Source organism: Paramisgurnus dabryanus, chromosome 20 (genome assembly GCF_030506205.2).
Source record: "Paramisgurnus dabryanus chromosome 20, PD_genome_1.1, whole genome shotgun sequence".
NCBI classification, from domain to species: Eukaryota; Metazoa; Chordata; class Actinopteri; order Cypriniformes; family Cobitidae; genus Paramisgurnus; species Paramisgurnus dabryanus.
Window position 1 is genome coordinate 8,543,376 of NC_133356.1, and position 16,945 is coordinate 8,560,320.

Genomic DNA, 16,945 nt, shown 5'->3' on the forward strand with positions numbered 1-16,945 from the left:
CAATGTTTATTTATAAACACAGAGAGAGAAATGACACAAGCAGGAAATGTCCGGTGTTGTTGGCAATGGTGACGAGGACTACGGTGGTAGGTGGTTATTGAGTGCGGCGTTGGTGGAGTGGTGAGCAGTGGTGAATCCAGACTGTACACGGAACATCCACACGGAGACGACGACGACAATAAACAATCCACAATGCAACTCGTAATCCAAGACTGAGACGTAGAACCACACAACACGAGGACCAAACAGAAAGTGATCATCTGGCAGGGAACAGAGAGTCATGTGAGTATTTATGGAGGAGATGTAATGATGAGCAGCTGGAGCGAGGCAATCAACACACAGGTGAGCGGCATCAGCCTAACGAGCACATGGCAGAGCTGTGAGTAACAAACACACACACAAACATGACACGGAGGAAACAGTGGATTTCCTACCGTGACATTACGGATATATACTTAACGTTGCCTTTCGCTTTTTAATGTCTGTTCAAAAAAGTATTTCGGAGTTCATATGTTATATATGAGACTTGTATATGAAGTTGAATCACTTAAAATTGAATGTAAGTACTTCTTGTTAGTGTTCAATGTTTTATGCACGTGTACTGTGAGTTATAGCATAATATGAAGTTGTATTTTTGCACTTAATAAGTTTTAAATGAAGTTGAAATGTTTGTTTGTATCGATATAGCATGCTAGTCTACTGAGGTAAATGAGATCAGTTTTTCCTCTCATATTATTGTCTTCTTTAATTTTCTAATGATAACGTGAAGAACAGTATTTAGGAATCTTGCTTTTAATGGTTTTTAACATCTCATGAAGCCTTGGTTTATTTTGTTTTATGAAATAATATGTTCAAGAAGCTTTATGTAAAACTATGATATGTTGTATTTCACTTGAAATGTATTGGGGTTATTATACGTCCAATAATTAGTTTTAAATGTTTACAGAATGTTATTTGGTCAATAAAGCAAGCAATTTATGCAATCTTGTGCATGACTATTTTCTTATTCAACCCTCTCTGAATAAGTAATATGTAATGTTTCTTAATGGCTTATCATTATTAATAATAATTTAATAGATCTGTGCCTTAATACCAATAGGGTTAATGTTATTCATTTTTTTATAAGTAATTAGTTATGAAAAAAATAGGTAGACCTTACCTAATTTTTTTTACTTTATCGTAGTAATTAAATTTAGGTACTTTTTAATCAAATATATAGGATATAATTTACTCAAACAAAGTGAGTGCAAATTGTTACAACAATTTTTTTGAGTAAATTCTATAGGTTGTTTTTTACAGTGTAGTTTTCACATTACGTGTGATATTGATGAACATCATGCTATTAAATGCAGCGTTGATACTGTTAGTTTAGACAAGCATTTGTTCCTCAATAGATACTGTATGAAATAATGAAGCACATCGCTATTGTCTAGCAGAGTTTCTGCTACCTCCCATGAGAGCAATGCAAGAATCTGTGAGTCAAATAATCAGCTATTGTTTGGTTGAGTGCTTCATCATCCTAAATCAAATCTTTATGTAAACATGTTGAGCAATATTAATGACGCAGCGCTGTGTAAGAGGAGGTGAAATTCTGTTCAGCTGACTGTTCCCAACAACAGGAAGAAATAGGTTTGTGCTCCAGGAATATTCTGGGGGGCCTTTTTCAAGGGTTTGGCTCATGCAACAACCTCCTCTGTAACGTTCAACAACAGAACCAGATAGTTTGTGTATATAACTGCTGTGGACACTGTCAAATATCAATGTCTGAGCTAAAAGAGGTTTAAATGGGACTAGGTTTTAATTTTGCAGGACCATGATATGAAAAGGATAAGTGGGAATTCTGATCTTGTCGACTGTTGGTTAAAGGTCCCATCAATCACAGATAATAAACAACATTGTTTGGCTTTCTGTGGCATACATGTGGGCTGTGAAGCTCTTTGATGTAATCTCTCATCACCATTGGACATGTATAGATGTTACCATAGAAACATCTCGGCTTAAGGAATATTGGAATGTGGAATCCAAACTCTAAATCAGGAAAAAAAGGAAAAGTTACAAACCACATAATATTAAGTATAATGAATATGCATTACAATTAATAGTATTAACCCTTTCAGACCTGGGGCCTCATTTATAAAGCGTGCCTATGTGTCACAGGTAGGGGTGGACCCAGATGTAAATAAGGTCACGCCCCTTTCTCCACCTCGAGGAGATTCCCAAAGCCACCCCAATGACCAGACACACAAGGTAAGCATAAAATTAAAATATCCTTTATTAAATTACTTAAAAATATTAAATAGGGAAGGGGAAACGGGGGACTTAAAACAATGGCCACTCTAGGCTCTCCTCCACCACCACTGTATCTTCACACAGTCCATTCTCCTCATGTTCCTTCTCGTTTTCCACAGGCGGCCACTAGGACACAAATGACACTGTTACTTGGGCTTCGGGTATTGCTCACCGGCTCTGCTGCTTACAGCACTCTGGGTAGGTATCACGTTCACAGTTTGCTCTTCAATGATTCACTCTCGTTCTGTTCTCTCTCCACAGGTGGCCGCTAGAACACAAAGGCACTGTTGCTGAGACTTCGAGTAATTCTCACCGGCTCTGCTGCTTACAGCTTTCTGGGTAGGTATCACGTTCACAGTTTGCTCTTCAATAATTCACTCTCGTTCTGCTCTCTCTCTACAGGTGGCCGCTAGGACACAAAGACACCGTTACTGAGACTTCGAGTATTTCTCACCGGCGCTGCTGTTTACAGCTTTCTGGGTAGGTATGGTTTCTCCTCCGTAGGTCAGCAGAGGGGCGAAGGTCACACACCACCTCACCGGGTCGAGCGCTGCCCTATCTCCAATGCCCATAGGCCGATCGATTCCTAGACGGGGGCGCCCCTTTTCGCAGAGACCACGGGGCGGCGGACCCTTTCGCCTCTGACTCTGCGACAAAACAGACACAGGTAAGTTCACACCACGAATATTTCCAATATTTACTCACGGTCACGGGCAGCTCTTAGTCTGCGTCCCTTCGTACTCCAAACAGCACACTACTTATAGTAACAGTTATTTCTGTAGTCGTTGGCCTCTCCGTCCTCTGCCCAGTGGAAGAAAATGGATGATGCGGGGCTTCGTCTACAAGACACACAGCAACCCACAGCAATATACACAGCACCACTCCAAACGTGAAAAGGATTTAATACACAGTCTCACTCACCACACTATAAGTGCACCACAACAAGGGAAGCGCCCGGTGTCCTCCACTGCGCTTGGGCTACGATAAGGCGATGGGAAATACGACCACAATAAGTCTCGTTGCGGTGGCTGTTTGAAGTTATACTTCTAACGGCTCGCCCACCACACTCTTATAGGGGTAGGGCCGCCCTCCTTCTCCTGGAGGTTTCCAATAGTTACACAAGTTAACTTTTGCCAGTTACTCCACACAAAAAGGGTATACTCACGGCGAATAGCCTTTGTTTACGTTGTACCAGAAGGTCAATTTTCTTCCTGCTTTACTCCTTCAATATTGGTTAGAACAAGTTCCTTTTTACCCATAGGATTTTCCTGTTTACTCCAGCAGATCCACAATCAAGACTGCAACGAGAGAGAGAGAGAACCACAGACAGCCACCACGTCCAACGATGAGCACAGCTCCGTTTCCCAGCACACACTAAGCACAGGCTTGACAGCACAATGCTCTCTTCGGGGTGCTCCTTTTCTCCACTCACGTATCGCCTTTCTTTCACCCCAGGCAGCTCCTGTCTTCTTTCCGCGCGCTTCAAGCGCAGCCCGGATCAACAGAGCCTGCGGGCTCTTCAAAAGGTACGTAGTTACCTCTCCTGCCCTAAGCAGAGGAGCTCTCCCCGTGTCAATCCCCCTCTCCTGCCCGAACTCCCGAACTGTGATCTAACTGTGCTTTATATACTCCTCTCTGTACTTCAGTCATCCAATTGCCCAGCGATCTCTTCAACTAGGCACAGCTGTGCCCAATCGGCTGATTACAGCCTCCGCGAATCTGCCGGATGTCCGGTGTTTCCGTTCTTCGGTCTGGGCGGAAACATCCGGGCGGAACCAAAGTTTCCCGACTTTTGGTTCCGCCCAAAAGATCGTCACCTTGTGACATATGCACAGATTTGATTTTAAAGTGTGCATATGCAAAAATCCACAACTGTTTTTCATGTGGAAAAGTACTTAGCGCCACGTCAGGGTCTAAGCAGACGTATGCACTTTTGCTTAACCGATTGCTGCAGGTTTTTGTAAATGAAAGCTTTTCTTGCTGTGCGTAAAAGATTTAAACATTGACAAGTGCTCTTTTATTTGTCTATGACATTAATTAGGCATCGTTTAAAGGCGGAGATCTGAAAATGCACGGTTGTGCACAAGTTTAAGTTCATTTGCAATTTATAGACTTCACATCTGAAAGAAAGAGGTATGCGTGTTTTCTGCGCATACGTTCGGTTTATGAATCACACAAACACATTTTTGATAAATGATCGTAAGATCAAATGTAGGATGGTTTTACGCAGCATTTTATAAATGTGGCCCCTGATTTTGTAACCATTCTGGGATAAATATTGAATTGATATTAACCCTTTCTCCAAGCATAATATTAAGTATAATGAATATGCATAACTGAGAGTGTTAACCCTTTCAGACCTGATTTTGTTACTATTCTTGGAAGAACATTAGATTGATATTAACCCTTCTTCAATATAGAAATGGGTTTAAAATAAAAAATATTTTTCCATGTCTACTACACCACTGGTTCTTAACGTTATTCCTGGAGGCCCACTGCCCTGCATGTTTTGTATGTCTCTTTTATCTGGCAGACTCAGTTCAGTTCATTGAGATCTCTTCTAATTAGCTGATGATTTGAATCAGGTGTGTTAAATAAGGGAGACATACAAAATGTGCAGGGCAGTGGGCCTTGAGGAATAACGTTAAGAACCACTGTACTACACTGAGAAAAAAATATTTGTTCAATTTACTAAATTTTTTTAAGGTAAGTGGTTGCAATCAATTTATTTAAACTACATTTAAACAAAAAATTGAAAAATAAAATACAAACTTTTGTTTAAATGTAGCTTAAATAAATTGATTGCAACCAGTAAATTGAATGAATATGTTTTTTCAGTGCATAATAGATTTCAAGATTAACAATAGACACCACGATTAATGCAACATAAAAGTGCAATATACATGTGACCTCAACAGCATTTTAAATGGCTTTTAATTTTTATGTGTTTTTTAGTTTCCTAAATTTCTCTAAGTGAATCCTGATGAGTGACGAAAGACAGCAGGTTTGTCCAGCACACCTGGACTTAGTAACTTGCACCTGGAATCCCTCAGTACAGCTGGCCGGCAAAGTATGTGGAAAACACATATTCAACAAAAATAATACAAAACTACATTTGAAAATGTGGAAAACAGAAACAATCATAGCTGTTATGGTTAAAATGATATTTGTACAACATATTTTAATGTCCAAATCTGAGTGGATTATATGAAACTTTTTATAAAATAGCACAAAAAAAATATGCCAAAAACAGCTTAACACTGCTTCAGACGGCCAATAACAATCAATGGCTACATTCATAATAATAGAATAAGGGTCTTAACAAGTTAAACATAAATGTGTTCAGTTTATAGCCGGGCACACATGTATGTGATGTAAGACTGACTTTCAAAATTTTCAACTAGTATAATCTTTTATGCAATCATGATGATGCTTGGAAAAGTATTTAAGCACTGATACTGGACACCAAATTCTGCGTCTTCACTTTTAAAAACAGACAGAAATCCAAACCCAAATGATGCCATTCTTGTATTGTGTCACTGTGATGAACAGGCTGTAATTCAGAGCAGCTTGTGCAGGCAGTTCTGTGTGTCTCAGGCAATCTGTTGAGACGAGCAGACGCAACACATGCATGTGACATGGATGAGTAATGCATTTATGCAGAACATGTGCTGATGCAATTCATCGGATGATGCAAGATCTGTGAGTCCCGGGGGTGCGGGGAACACTTGCTGTCAATATACAGACTTCAAGGATGGAGACTGAACCATTGATGAATGAATCTCATGAAAGCTGTCAGGGACATATTTTGGGTCAAACTCAAAATGAAGCTTTTAGTTTCCACCATTTTGCTAAATATTTAACATACTGTAATCATTACTTTAATGTTGAAAATTACTTTCATTTTAATACAGCATTTACAGTAATACATCAGTTTTAAATGTTATTGTGTATGATCATATTCATTAGTGAAAATAAATTATTGGTTGATTCTCACGAAATAAGACTTATGAGGTGTCATGAAACATTTTGATAAAAAAAAGTAAATGCAAAGTAAGAGTATCAAAATAAGAAGCATACAGTTACAAACATCTCTTCATGTACTATTTTGCACATGATTTCAAACGACATACAAACCAATTTTGTTTTTTTTCCACATTAAAGGGGAAAATGTTCATTACCGCAACGTGTCCATGACTGGATTTGGGTTCTTTGACATGGAAATATTTATAAATAAAAAATCTAAAAAATAAAATGTTTCAGTGCATGTTATACTATAAACATTTACAGTAAAGAAACATGTGTTATTTGGTGATCATTGGTAAATGTAAAGACAATAATAAGAAATATAAATGTGTCTAATACCAACTTTCTCATCCTCCGCAACAATTTTCAATCATTGTTTAAGCACTCAAGGAACTAACATTTTCAAAAAAAAAATTGTTGTAAGGGACATAATTTACTGTGACACTCAAGACGGCTACCAGGTAAGCAGTTCTTATTTTTTCTCTCCAGATAAAAGTTAAAATATTGTTTGTCATAGTACCTTGACAACTTTTTAGTTCTCATTACCGAAACATGAGTTTGTAAATGCGTATATTTAATGTAATATCATGTTGCGGTAATGATCATTTTTGATAATGATAATCTAAAAAATTTAAATAATTATATAGGAAATATTTTTAAATCCTCTAAAATAATGCATTTCGTACCTCAATCTTTTATGTGCAACAAAAAAAATGGCTTCAGGGGCTTTTTAAAAATTCTGATGCTGGACACCTTCTAAATCTGGATTTCGTGAGAATCACCAAAAGGTGTTTTATTTCCTTTATGCAATACTCAATTAAATATGATTTTTCATTTCCGTCTTTTAATTTTGATTAAACCTATAGAAAAACCTACACTCCCGTTTGTTTTTAAATGTCCATGTTGTGTGAGACACATTTAAAGCTCTTTACACAGAAATATAAAGCAATCCATTGCAGCTGCTTTCTGCTGTAGAACGGTTGCCATGGTAACTACAAGGACAGTCGCTATCGACCTCATGGTTTTTCTTTGAACAGATGCTCCAGTGATGCTGCGCAGGAGGATGGAGTTAAATTGATATATTTATGTTAGTTGTTTATTAGATGTATCTAATGGAACTGGATTAATGTTCAAAGATGCTTCATTGAACACTAAGTTAATTCTGTCCACAGCAGGTTGTGTAATTATAATTTTACATTGTGGGGCTTCATTAAAATGTAGGCGTTGTTCCAAATCATAATGAGCAACCACGCTGTCTACAGCCTACATAGGCAACATCCAGCTGATATGCATGCTGACATGGAAATGATGCAAATTTCTAACAAATAAGAAATAAAAATACATAACGCACAGAAATATTGGATAGTTTATAATCACTATTACTCCTGCTTTGTCCGTGATTTGGAGTGGATCTGCACTTGTCGCAATGCATTATGGGATTACCTTGTCTGTGATGGATGCATGCTGTGCTGCTTTACAGTTTGGCCAAATGAAGATTAGAATAATGATTAACATCAGGATTCTCCTATAATCATTTGCGTATAAGCTCATTGGGTTGTCAAGTGTTAGGAGAGCTGCAATTAAAAAAGCTTAATATAATAAAAGAGTTTTTCAATGAATGAAATATTCTCAAAAGACTCATTAACGTTTGATTAAATGGCCGATGAGAAAGTCTTCATCTTTGAGGTATTGAAAAGATTTCTATTGATTAACACGGTCAAAAGAATATTACAACAATGATCATGATCATGTTATCTACAACATTTATTAACTTACATTGAAGAGTTTATGTACACAACTGTAATTATACTCATGAATGGAGGGGGGTGTAGACTTCAATTTTGCACTAATCAGTTTCCACTTTAGGCAATCGAGACATCATTTTCCCTTCATTAAGATGTAATTTGTTGTTGTGAAGCAGACAGAACCCTTTGACACAAAATGTATTTCCATCCCAACCTCCCTTTTGGATTTTGTAAATTAATTTGTGTATAAATAAAGACATTCGGTTTCAAATGAGATTCAAGCACAAAATGACTCACCTCTGAATAAAAGAAAACCAATTTGCCTGAAGCGGTATAAAGGTTTTTTGCAACTAGAACTGAATGGCTTTATTTAACTCACATTGTCATCACGTCACAACACTACAGGTTATTAAGTTACCATGTAAAGACTGTGTAAGGTGAAATTAAATATGTGCATATTTGTTAATAACCACCCAGCCACATTTGAATGATAAAAACGTAATCAAATAAGTAAATAAAATAAGCAATCAAAATCTGAGAAAAATAAATGCTGGGGGCGTGTCCACTGTCTGCGCTGAAACCACGCCCACTCACGGGAAAGGTGCAATCTCTAACAATTTTCAAATACTGCTACAACCTGAATGGATCCTTATGATTGTGTAAGGGGCGGGGCCATGCTCAGTGGCTCCAGTGTGTCATTGAGGCACCGTTTTAGCCCCACCCAAATAATTCTAAACAGAAATAGGAAATGTTACTGGACGGAAATACTCTATTCGTTACACCAATAAATAAATTATTAACCTGGTCTGTTAATCAAAGTTATTAAATCTCTCTTGTGCCTTTAATACATTTCTAATAATTCTGTTTAAGCAGTTCTCTGTTAAAAAATTTTTTACTAATTGTGAGAAAAAATTGTGTAAAATAATTATTAACATTCTTTTAAAATGAATGTGCATTTTTTATTATTACATTTAATTATTTATACTAAGTTGTCACTGTATTAACTGTAGACACAAGCATTAGACACACAAAACCCACATCAGTTCATTGCTCTTCAAATATTTCCCAGTGTTTTATTCCCAAGGTTTCATGTCCATCCTTTTCTGACTGTTGCTATGGTGACAAGACTGAGGCAGCCATGGATGTGCAGCTTCAACACATGCAACAGCATGAAACTGAATGTAGCTACTGCAGGAGTGTTCTGTTTCTATCTTAAAAAATGAGTAAAAAATAAATATGGATGGACATTAAAGGGACACAAGACAGCATTTTTATGTTAATAAATCATCTTCGTAAGTCGGTATATGGTTAAATGACTCATTACATGACGAATGAAGACTCTCTCGCCCGCCCCTACCGTCGGTAGGAAGAATACCCCACTTGCAAGTTCGCTGTATCCGACCCGGTGTCCTTCAGTCTCGTATAGTCTTAGATATAGAACGCATTTACTCCCAGACACTAGGGGGAGCTAGTAGAGAAATAATACTCAGACTTGCCTTGTGTGCCTTTAAAACCTAAAAATACAAACATGGGAAGCGTAATAATAGCTTTGATGTGAATATTGAATCTCTAACAAGGCCTCTGGTATCAAGGTTCATTAGAATTCAGTTCATTCTCTAATCAGCCTCACTTCAACAATACTTGCTCTTTGAAATGTTAAACAGCAGCATCTTCTTTATCTGTGCCATGACTTTAAATAAGCAAACTGAGGAAGGTGATTCATTATCATCATCATCATAATCATCACTTAATTACATTATAGGACTACCAGGCAATAAAACAATACCATGTGCATTTAGATGGAGCCTATATAGTGGACCATAACAGAGTCGTGGACATGAGTGTGACAGACTGCATACTGTAATCTTTACTGTACTTCGTGGCTGCACATTTTAAAGGTGACATAGAATGATTGAACGGGGTATTTATCCTTGTTCTGTGATGTGACATGTAGAGAAAAATGTTTTTGTTTAGGTCTGTAATGCCTTAGAAGCTTCCTAAAAACCTCTCTCAGATAGATCTTTTAAGGTGGGGGAATTTAAACAAGTGGTTTTGCACCAATTTGGCTCCTCCTACTGGCTTAAATTGCAATCTCATTACTGATTGGCTGACTTTGCTGCCACTCAAAAAATATAGCCAATTATTTTTAAGTGGAGGGGCAGTGTGATGCCTGTGATGTCATAAGCATCAGTTTTTCAGATTGGGCTGTTTTCTGGCTGACATTTCTAAAAGAGGAATTTCTATGAGACTGAGATGTTTAGCATGTTTTGCACTTTTTGTATTTTTGTGAATGTGGGTAAACTACCATTATTCAACAAAGACAAGGTAAAAATGGTTTTTCATTCTCTGTCCCCTTTAATATTTTACAACATTGTCGTCAGCAATGTTCCCTCTAAGCTGCGCGCGTGCGCGGGCCGCGCAGGCCAGCCAAAGTGGCCGCGCAATAGATTTGTCAGACCGCGCACATTTTTCAGACCGCACATAAACATTGATGCATTTGCTGTTGTAAAAGAATTAAGAGAGAGAGAAGGCGAGTGTTCTAGAAGGAGAATTAACTTTCAACCAATCGCTGATCTTGCTACGGTGACAGACACTTTTATGAGCCAATGGTAGCAGCGCATTCAGTTCACACAGGTGACGCTGCCAGCACGCACGAGCACAGAGTGAGAGCGAGCCAGATGAGCAGCTGCACGGGTCGATCTCAAGAAACTAAAATATTTATTAAGAGGAAAAAGTTCAGATTCAAAACAGTGATTTAAAACAAATTATTGGATTCCTGAAGTGATGCGATAACTTGGAAAAGCTGTCGCTAGAGTGAGGAGAGAGCAAAATAGAGAATTAGAACGGAGGCAGATGCAGAATCACAGAGCATCAAAACACTGCGAATGAACTTCTTCTTTTAAATAAGAAGTTAAAATGTATGCTTTGGTGAGTTATATTCTAAATATTAACTTGACATTGTGGCATAAGTGTTGCAAATTTGGCAGCAAACTATGAGTTTTATTAGTTTGTTTACATTGGCCGTTGGTATATAACGAACGAGCTGAAGCTATTTACATTTGAAAGTTAACGGTCAAGTAACGTAAATGTGATTAAAAAATAAAATTTTAAGTGTCAATATGTTCAATAAGTGTTGAAACCCTGAGTTAGGTTGTTATTTGAAATGTTTACATGATGCTTATTGATAAATCTGTTGAACTGAAGATTAATTACTGTTCTGCCTTGTGTTTTTACAAGGCTGGGTTTTTTTGTGAGAATTTCGAACATCTGTAAAGTTCTCCTGCTCCATCTTGGACACGCGAGACAATTAAGTATATACTGAAGGTGTATACAAAAAGGCGAGACAACCAGAGCTGTGCTTTGAATTCATCAGAACTGGTAGGAGGATATTTTTCCTTTTTGTTTCGGACAACTACTAGGACGTGAATTCGCTGAAACTTCATTTTCCGTATTTTCTTGGATTTTCTTTAAAGGACACTGACTTTGAACTGAACTTTGAACTATATAAAGGAACAAACGGTCCTTTGAACCGAATCAATTGATTCATGAATTCAACCCAACAGAGTCATTTAAGTGAATCATGAATTTGGATTACAAAAAAAATGAAACAGTGTTACACTTTTACAAGTATTTTATTTATTTATTTATTTGCACTGTAGTATATGAGAACTGATTTTCAGCTTGAGGTGAACGGTTCAATCTGCTAAACCCAGGTACCTGGTAAATTCAAAGAGAGTGTTAATTACATGTATTGGGATTTATACACAGGCCCACATTGAACATTATACGTGTGTATACACTAAACCCCGTTACACGCTACACTGTCATCTCTTTGAATCTCCTATGGTTAACGCAGGCTCGTGTTCATTTTCGGCAGGTCGTGTGGTTGCGAATTCCTCACAGTACTGAAATGTGTGCTCAGAAAAAAAATAATTTGCTCAGTGCTGAAAAAAATTAGAGGGAACATTGGTCGTCAGATGTAGTGACAATGCCGATTGGTCGACTCAATGTCAATAGAAAAAAATCATATAACAGATAAAGTGAACATGATACTGTACCAAACCAGCAAAGATGATCAAACCAATGTTTTCGGTTTGCATGAAATCAATATATCACTGACTTCAGATCTGTTGTATACAACAACATTGAGCCATGTTAGAGTAATTCACACACCTGCTGTGAGTGGCCTTCTGTCAGAGTGTCAAATTAGATGAGTAAACATATTACATGTTTACAGAGCTGAGGGATGAAAAAACAAAAAAACACATAAGTCAGGTGTCAAAGAGACAAAGATGACATTTCTGTGAGTTAATTCTCAAACATGTTCAGTGAATGTGGCAAAGAAAATAACAAAACACAAAAAAACAAAAACAAAGCACCCCTAGCCTATTATATATTCCCCTGACGGTTCCTCTTCTGATAGCTGAAATCTTTTATAGTTCAATCTTAAACTTCTGTCTTTACCTGTTGGAGAGACCATCTAATACAATTCCAGATCTTCTAGAGAAATTAGGAAATAATCATGAATCACTGAATGGTTCATGATTGTGCACTTATATAATTCTTTGCAGGTTTTGAACTATTCTAAAAAAGCATCTACTGGTCTTTACAACTTTTATAATTTATAATATGTATTATATATAAAATTTTTGTTATTTTCATTACAATCGCATATGTGAGTCACCTCAATCTGGCATTTACGATGAAAATACACTTTCACTACAGCGCATGTACTGAAAACGTCTCAGGTTACGTATGTAACCCTTGTTTCCTGAGAAGGGAACGAGACGCTGCGTCTCCCTGGCCATACTTCCGGCGTGTCTGTACACCCACTTCAGCATATGCCAGATAAAGTGGGCGTTCCTTTCTGCCGTATTTATGCTCTCTGGTTTCCGTCTACGATGTCATTCCAACCATTGGTCGAATTTTATATACATACTCAGACGCCGTCACGCTGTAGGGGTTCCCCATAACGTCAGCTCTGAAGTTCCCTCAAAAGGGAACCACTTTAGCCACATTATGGTCAGAAACAAACTCTACGCAAATAAACTGCCTTAAGCTTCCCACAACACAATAACAACACCAAATACAGCAATACAGGTATCACTGCTTTCAAAGCTGCTAATGAGTGTGAACAGGTACACATGTGCATGTCACCTTTGTGTTAGCAGTCATAAGATTCATTAAAAAAGGCCAAGTACAGTCGGTCTGACAGCTTCAGAGGCGCTTGTCCTGTGTGTTTACCTCAGCTAGATTTAGTCTATTCTAGCAACAACGCTAACACCTTTCATGTGACTGTAACATAACCGAATTAAATTGGGCAAACATGAAAAGTTGAAACAGCACTGCAGAGGGTTTCTCACAATCAAGAATTAAATGCATACGCAGTATAAACCTCTTTATCAAATTTAAGATTCCTCTATATCATACATACATTTTTCCTCAAAATGTATGTATATGGTATGAATATTGAGTTTTTACTCTCAATGGCTTCTCTTTGTCATGCGTATAAATATCTACAGTACAGAGGAAGATGTTTGTTCATGACGAATGTCAAACCGTCCAGCTTCACATTATTGTACACACTAAGCTCTGGTGTGGATAGAATGGTCAGGAACATTTATTTCATTATGAGGAGATGGTGGGCACAAGACCTTGACCTGCACAAATGAATGAGATGTCACTTTTGTTTAACGCCTGTCCACATAAACAAATTGGGGAATGCAGGGGTTCTCATCACTGTATGTCTGCAGAAAAACAAGAGAAATTGAATAGATCTCAGCTCACTACAACACTTAAATCCTTAACAGCTTTTCTCTGAATCTGTAAATGAGCAAAATTATTCAGTGAATCTCAACTTAGATACATTACAAAAAGATATATGGACTTTCCTATCTTGGTCGGCCTTCCTCCATATCTGCATGTGAAATAGTTTTTATATAGTATATATGAGATGACACAAAGTCAATAAATGTGGTCATATAGCTTTCTCGTATTCACAAAACTCCACATCACCCTACTATTGTTCTCCATCCTTTCAACAAGACAGAGGATGTGTTGCCATGGCGACAGCACACCCTGATCATCGGCACTGCTGCAGGGCCATCTCAAAGGCCAACACACAGCTAACCTCCACCCAAAGCCGTTCTGAAGAACATCTCTATCTGTTGTTTTCCAATCCTTCAGTGTCTTTCCTGTCTTATTCTGTTCTTGGCCTTTGATCAAAGACAAGCCGGACTCTTGTGACAGATAGGAAGTGCTTGAGGCCAGCATAAGAGCCTGCTGTTTCCTCAGGGTCCTAAAGATGACCTCTGCCATTGTTGAAGATCTAAAATCCACAATGACCAGACAGGGGATCTTTAATCTGCATCGTGGCTCTGTATGACAGTCCCTTCTTAAATAACGTGTTTAATATATAATGCATACACATAACAAACAACAAGCATTTAACTCTTTCCCCGCCAGCGTACTTAAAAAAAAGTTGAGAGCACCAGCTTTTTTATGATTTTTACAAAAGTTTAATGTTCTTCTTTAAATATATAAATGTACAATATATCAAATGAAAGAACAGACCCTCTGCTTTAAAAAAAAAAAAAAACGTTTCATCCTACCTTCATTAGTTCTCTTTGTATCACCTCGCAAATATGGGTTTCTTCAAAAACACAAAATTCAATTTTTGTGAAGGACTCTGATAAAGATCAGATTCAGAGCGATCCTCAAAACATACCCGGACATAAAGCTGTTTGCCCTAGGGCGATACTTCCGGGTTTTATAATATTGCGTAAAAGCGCTAAAGGTGGTATTACGGATTGCCAAAATTACTCGTCATTGGCAAAGAAGCGTTTTTTTTCTTAGTTTACGAGTTAACTCGTCAATGATGGGGAAAGAGTTAAAAGCAGTTGAAAATGTCAGGCAGATGCTAACCGTCCTTGCCAGCATCTCTTCAGCTAAGCATTTTGGTTGCTATGATACTACTGTTTTGTTTATCAGATGTTGTACGATACGCCGGTTGGTTGTTGTGGTATTTGTCCAGCCCCTTCTCCACTGTGATTGGACGACTGAGTGAAAAGTGACATTGGCGAGCTTTGGAAAAATTGGGAAAAATGCAAAGCGCTGCCAAAACACGCCACCGCCAGCTGCAGGGCGTTTTTGAGAACCTAACTTTCCTAACCTTCCATTGGAAATAATTGAAAACATACGCCGCCACAGGCGAAAACGCCTTGGTGTACACGCCCACTAATGGAAGCGCTGCGCTTTAAAAAATGTTCAACTTTGGGTAAAACACTCAGCTCGTCCAATCACAGTGGAGGAGGGGCAGATCAAATACCACAACAACCAACCGCATCGTACAATGACTGATAAACAAAACAGAAGTATTATAGCAACCAAAGCACTTAAGTGAAGAAACGCTGGCAAGCACCCACAGTTTGCGTCCGTCTGGGTTTGTTTAAACGCTTATTTGTAGGCTACATGAACCATACGTTTGTGCTCTTATTTTGATTGATTTATAAAAGCAAAGATTTAATTTCACTTCACTAATGTTTACAAAATGAACAATGCTGACAATCAAGAAAATCTATGATTATATGAATAGTCAGCATTCTCTACACATCTCTATTTTTGCATGCAGTCACTTCCCACACTGAGCTCTCTTGGATCATATAAGGTCAACGTCTCTGACTTCAGCAGAAAAAAAACAACAAGATTCATCAGTCCATGTAAGGGCAGACGTGCATGAGATCCAGTCTGCAAGCCATTTATTGCAGAGCTCCACAAATAATTCAGAGTTAAAGTGAATCAGAGTTGAGCTCCAGGGTAAGAACATTACATTCATAACATCACGACAGAGGGGGGAAACAGTGTGAGCAAATACTAAATCAAAATCATCTCATTTGGTATGGACAAATATTTTTGTTCTTACTAACCAGGTGTATTTTTCTAGATTCAAATAAATCTAATTTAAAATTTTTTAATAAACATTTGGAATCGCAAACAAAGTTTGATATCTGACCTCTTATATGGGGCCGACCTCAGCGAGATGCGTCATTTGACGTCATGGACAAGATGGCGGCTAGCTTTTCGAAACCTTATGTGAACTGTAAACCAATTTTTTTTTAGAATATAATATGTATAAACATGAACGTAATTTTTTTCTAGATTCGAATTAATTTCATTTTAAATTTTCTAATAAACGTTTGAAACTGCAAACAAAGTGTGATATCTGACCTCTAAATTTGGGGCCGACATCAGCGAGATGCGTCATTTGACGTCATAAACAAGATGGCGGCTAGCTCTTTAAAAACTTATGTGAACTGTGAATGAACAATTTATTCAGTATGTAATATGTATAAACATGAGCATTAAAATATTTAGTAAAGTAATGCTTACATTTTAATACCTATAAAGCGATAACATAGCAAGTTAAAAATAGTATGTTATTAAAGGATAAGTCAATTTTCTAAAAATAATTCAGATAATTTACTCACCACCATGTCATCCAAAATGTTGATGACTTTCTTTGTTCAGTCGAGAGGAAATTATGTTTTTTAAGGAAAACAATCCAGGATTTTTCTCATTTTAATGGACTTAAATGGACACCAACACGTAACACTTAACTAAACACTTAACAGTTTTTTTCAAAAGACTCGAAACGATAAACGATTTCAAACGAGGCATAAGGGTCTTATCTAGCGAAACGATTGTCATTCTTGACACAAAAAATATAAAATAAGCACTTTTAAACCACAACTTCTTGTCTAGGTCCGGTCCTGTGATGCGCCAGCGCAACCTCAAGCAAAACATCAAGTCAAGAGGTCAAGGAGGACGTACGCGAAACTACGCCCCAGTTTTCACAAGTGTGGAGAAAGAGGACCGTTCCGACGTTG

The 16,945-nt window shown here is 37.7% G+C and overlaps 2 long non-coding RNA genes across 3 annotated transcripts in view; both read right to left on the reverse strand.

Annotated features, from left to right (window-relative positions):
• Positions 1 to 2,256: 2,256 nt before the first annotated feature.
• On the reverse strand, positions 2,257 to 4,120 carry LOC141281316 (uncharacterized). The gene is made up of 2 exons (XR_012335530.1): positions 2,744 to 4,120; positions 2,257 to 2,698 (listed from the first exon to the last, which is right to left on the reverse strand). It is a non-coding gene; the product is annotated as an uncharacterized lncRNA (long non-coding RNA).
• Positions 4,121 to 5,293: 1,173 nt separating this feature from the next.
• LOC135786707 (uncharacterized) overlaps positions 5,294 to 16,945 on the reverse strand; it is a 113,652-nt gene continuing 102,000 nt past the window's right edge. Inside the window, exon 3 of one of the 2 annotated variants that reach the window (XR_010546983.2) lies at positions 5,294 to 5,891. This is a non-coding gene — a long non-coding RNA (uncharacterized lncRNA). Of the gene's footprint in view, positions 5,892 to 12,230; positions 12,300 to 16,945 lie in introns of those variants that run through there. The other variant, XR_012335545.1, reaches the window with a different exon arrangement.